This window comes from Pteropus alecto, unplaced genomic scaffold, assembly GCF_000325575.1.
Source record: "Pteropus alecto unplaced genomic scaffold, ASM32557v1 scaffold102, whole genome shotgun sequence".
Lineage (NCBI taxonomy): Eukaryota > Metazoa > Chordata > Mammalia > Chiroptera > Pteropodidae > Pteropus > Pteropus alecto.
Window position 1 is genome coordinate 2,068,252 of NW_006432224.1, and position 4,651 is coordinate 2,072,902.

Here is a 4,651-nt window from a genome sequence, read left to right on the forward strand (position 1 = left end):
TCCCAGGCGCCGGCCCCAGGTGCGGCGGGCAGGAGCCTCGCAGATGCGCGATTTCAAGATCCAAGATGCCGCTGTTCTGCGCGTCGGGAATGGCCCCGGCCAGCCCGCGGGGCCGGGCATTTAAACCGCGCGCAAACGCGTCTCTTCCCCTCCATTTACGGCTCTGATCCAAGGACAAAGTTTGGGCTGAAGCACATCGCACAGAACGAATCTCAATGAACGAGCCCGTGAAGGGGCTGTTCAATCATCTCTTTTGCCAGGAGACGGTTTTAGATGCCTGATTATCGGCTTCCCCGGAGTCCTAAGAAAGCGTGCGTGATCGTTTCTCGCCTTGCGGCCGGTAGACGTGACAACTTCAAGACGGCAGGTGTTGGAAAAGGCTGTGCTGACTTATATATAGGAGACTCGGAGCATCTGGAGTCCGAAGGCATCGGGCGGAAAACGGCCGAGTTCATAGTGCTGACGGGAAATGCCGGGTCATCCCTCCGCAGCCCAGCGAGTCCAGAGCTCTCGGCTGCTGGTGCTGGAAATTTCACCGTGAGAGATATTGATTGATTCCTCTGGGCTTGGACGAGCCTCTATTAAAATGCAAATTCCTCTTGAAGGGGCAATAGCTCCAGCCTTTATCAGCCAACACCTTAGCAGGGATGGGATTTATTTTCCGATTTAATGGGACGGCTGAGGGATGAAGGTGGGGGTGGGGATTCCGCAGATAAAGAGGTTGACCGTGAACCGCGAAACGCTGGCCTGTGGCCAGAGCAGCGTCTTCCGTTTCATCTGCAACCGGGCCGAGCCTCCCCGCGTCACTCACGGCCCAGGAGCACGCGTTCGAGTTTCCCGCAGAGGTTCTGTCTAGAATCCACAGGGCAGCACGTTGGGAGGCCTGGAACGCTGCCCAAGCGACATGCCGGAGGCTGGGAGCTCAGGGCCCACTGCGGCCACCTCGCTCGTGCGCTCATTTATTGACACCTCCAGCGAAAGTTCGCGAAGGGCTCTGCAAGGACCAGGCTCTCTGCACGTCGGTGATCAAAACAGTCAAGCCCCTGCCTCGGTCCAAAGAGAAAAGCAGGCAACACGCGTGACAAATAAACCAATCGCGCACGGTGTGCCGGCATCGCGCGGCATTCAAAACCACGTGAACGACGCCGGGGCCACGAGGATGAGCCAAACCGGACGAGCCTCTCGCCCGCGGAGCGGCCGGTCTCACCGAGGGGCGGCGGCCCTCTGATGATCGCCCCGAGGCCGGCTGCAAACAGGCCCAGCGTGGCGCAGGGTCCTCTCTGCTGCCAAAGGCACAAAGGGAGCTTTGGGGGGTGGGGGGGATCCTGACTACACACGGAACAGGGGTTGAGGGGCGCCCAAGCGAATGTGGGGTTCGGGTTCCGCTGCTGTCATCCTGGCCAGAGGTGACAGCGTTTGGGATCAAGGCAGAGACGGAGGAGGTATCCAGAATTGGATGGACTGGGGAGACGGCCGGGTGGTGTCGCTCATGAATTGGATGGGGACTGAAAACACGGGGGTGCGAGCCGACACTCCGCGGGTGCGGGAGGGGGCCCTGAACGTTGGAGGGAAACCTCCGGCGACCCCCGTTTGCGCGCTCCACATGCTTCCGGCTCCTTCCATGCGGGCGGCAGGGCAGGGACCCGGTGCAGGGGGCTGGGGGAGCACCCTGCCTTCTCTGTGACATTGGGTTTGGGGGAAGAGGGAGAGACCAACCCAGGAATTAAAATCGCGTTGCCGTTTTAAAAATCAATTCCGTACTTTAAAGAATTTTAAAATGGTATCGTATTCAACGCAGTAGCCGCAGTTACATAGATAAACAGTTGGGATTTGGAAGTCTAAAGTGTATCAGCTTCATGAAAGCGAATCACAAAGGAGAGGGAGGACGCAAGATGGATGGAGGACAGATGGGGGACGGATGGGGACGGATGGGGACGGATGGGGACGGATGGGAGGATGACGGGAAGGAGGGACAGACGGAGGTCCGGAGGGGTTGGCTTAGCCGCGGCTCTGCCCGGACAACACGTGACCCTCTTTGCTCTTCAGAGTTTTTCTTTATAAAAGGCTTGTACACGTGTCCTAGGGTTATGGGGGATGCTCGGAGCCCCCTGGGACAAACCGATGCCAACTCTTCCTTCCCCCTGAGCAGATGAGACTGACGGAGTGGGCCACCACGCCTCGGCAAAGCACGGGGACGCAGCTGAGCCGTTTCTGAAAGGCAGGTGCAGGCCTACCGCGCCCAGGGAGCTGGGCCCCGCGGAGGCCTCACTTAGGGTGACCCTGGTTCAGCGTGTCCCTCTCCGTGGGGGACGAGAACTAAATCTGTCCCTTGGAGCCATCCGTAAGGATCTGTACCTCTCCACCTCTGGGAAAGCAGTAATCAGCAGTGAACCCCACTTCCGAGAACAGCAGGTCGCACGTTCCGCCGCAGGCAGCTAAGAGGCCAGATGAAATATTCCTTAAGTATCTTCTTAGAAATGTCAAAGAACTTTGGAGACGATGAGGGAACACGGGGCCCAGACCCCAGAGGAGGCAGAGTCCAGTAGGGACGGAGCCCCCCCCGGCAGCGTCCACCCTGGGCATCTGCATTTCTGACTCAGGCAGCCACACTGGGTTAGAAAAATGAGTCTTGAAGGCTGGGGACCCAGTACACCAGTCCCGTTTGTGATGGAACCCCAGATGGCTGTACCCCAGGACTAAGGGAATAACCCTGCCTGTCCTCTGGTCACCGAGGGCCAGAAACCCCAAACCCTAAATTTAGATTAGGGTCATCCTGCATTGCTCAGACCACGAGGAGCTGGCAAAGGCAATAGCCAGCCGCCCCTGGGGAGTCCGACCGTCATTCTAGGCCGCCGAGTATTTCCACAGAAAGCATTTTAAAGATCCCCCCGCTTTTAACTTCCTCAATATAATAAAGGGCATTTAAGAACAAGCACAGCTAACATCAGACTCAGTGGTGAAGGACTAAAAGCTTTTCCCCAAGATCAGGAATGAAACACTGAACTAGAAATTCTACCCGGAGCGGTTAGACGAGGCGGGCACGGAGCATCCAGGCCGGAAAGGAACAACCAGAACCATCTCTGTTTGCAGAGGATACGTCCTGCGTCTATACAAATCCCAGGGATTCCGCAAGAAAGACACTGGAGGCGGCAAGTTCAGCAACTTTGGACGATACAAGATCGATACACAGACCTTAGTGTATCAAACAATCCGGAAGGGAAGTTAATAAAACAATTCCAAGACCTAAAAAAATGGAAAGACACCACGTTCACGGGTAGGAAGACTATGTGAAGATGTAAACACCCGAAGTTGCAGATTCAGAGCAATTCCTATCGAAAAGAAAAAACAGGTAAACTGTACTTCACCAAAATTAAAAACTTTGGTGTGTCAAAGAACACTATCGAGAAAGTAAAATGATCAGCTGAGCTATAGAATGAGGAAGTATTTGCAAATCGTATCTATGACAAGGATTTAATATCCAGAATATATCAAGAACTCCGATAACTGAAAAACAAAACGGCAAACAACCCAATTTGAAAATGAGTCGACGACTTGAATAGACGTTTCTCCAAAGATACACAAATGACCAATGAGCAGATGCTAAGATGCTCACCGTCACTGCTTGGAGAGTATAATCAAAACCACAGTGTGATACCACTTGGCGTTCATTAGGATGGCTATTATCCAAAACACACAAAAAACACAAAAAACCAAAAAGGGAAATGTGGGCGAGGATATGGAGAAACTGAAGCCCTCGTCCACGGCTGGTGGGAATGTGAGTTGGTGCAGCCGCTATGGAAAGCAGTATAGAGGTGCCTCAGAAAATTCCACACAGAATTGTCATATCATCCGTAGGATCCGGCAGTCCCACTTCTGAGTATATGTGCCCCGAGGATCGAGAGCGAGGACTCAAAGAAAAGTCTGCACTCCCATGTCATTCATAGCGGCACCGATCACAACAGCCACAAGGCAGAAACGACTCACGTCCAACCACAGAGGAGCGGATGACGTGTGACATGTACACGCGCGCACGCACACACAATGGAATGTGACCCAATCTTAAAAAGCGGGACAATTCTGACACGGGCTACACTATGTATGAACCCGGAGGAGGTTATGCTCAGTGACACGAGCCAGTCGCAGAAGGACGAAGAGTACGTGCTTCCCCTTGCGCGAGGTACGCAGGGTAATCACGTTCGTGGGGGCAGAAAGCAGAAGGTTGGGTGTCAGGGGCTGGGGGAGGGGGAGGGGACCGTTCCCGCTGGGGAAGATGACAGATCTGTGGGCAGATGGCAGGGGCAGCCACACAGCCACGTGTGCTTAATGCCACAGAATTATAGTGGAAAATGGTTAAAATGGTCATTTTTTCAAGATGCATATTTTACAATAAGAAAAAAATATATTGAATTACCACTTCGTATCCACTTAGATGATGATGCTGATGATGATGATGTTGATAATAATAATAATGAAAACCTGTAAATAACGAGCGTTGGCAAAGGTGCAGGGAATCATAATAATCATCATCATCATAATAATAATAATGACAATAATGAAAACCTGTAAATAACAAGCATTGGCAAAGGCGCGGGGATCCAGGGCTCTGCCCCCGGCTGGTGGGCTGCGAACGGCCCAGCTGTCTGTCCCTCAA

At 53.5% G+C, this 4,651-nt stretch overlaps 1 long non-coding RNA gene across 1 annotated transcript in view; it reads right to left on the reverse strand.

Moving 5' to 3' along the window:
- The window catches only part of LOC112475774, a 73,373-nt gene that overhangs the window by 67,302 nt on the left and 1,420 nt on the right, over positions 1-4,651 (reverse strand). The gene's annotated exons all lie outside the window — the stretch shown is intronic.